Consider the following 200-nt stretch of genomic DNA (forward strand, 5'->3'; position numbering starts at 1 on the left):
GCAAAAAAAACTAGCTCAAACACGTATGTAAACACACGAATTTCTGGGAAGGAAAAGCCAAAAAGTTGAGTCAAGAGACCTGCTCTAACAATCCCAAAAGAGGTTGATTCAAGAAGAAAATCGGCGTTTCCTCCCCGAGAAAAAGGAGAGAGGGAAAAAAAGCCTGCCACTGGACAGAACAACCCTCTCCGTCCCTGTTG

The sequence above is a fragment of the Penaeus monodon genome, chromosome 30 (genome assembly GCF_015228065.2).
Source record: "Penaeus monodon isolate SGIC_2016 chromosome 30, NSTDA_Pmon_1, whole genome shotgun sequence".
Classification (NCBI taxonomy): Eukaryota; Metazoa; Arthropoda; class Malacostraca; order Decapoda; family Penaeidae; genus Penaeus; species Penaeus monodon.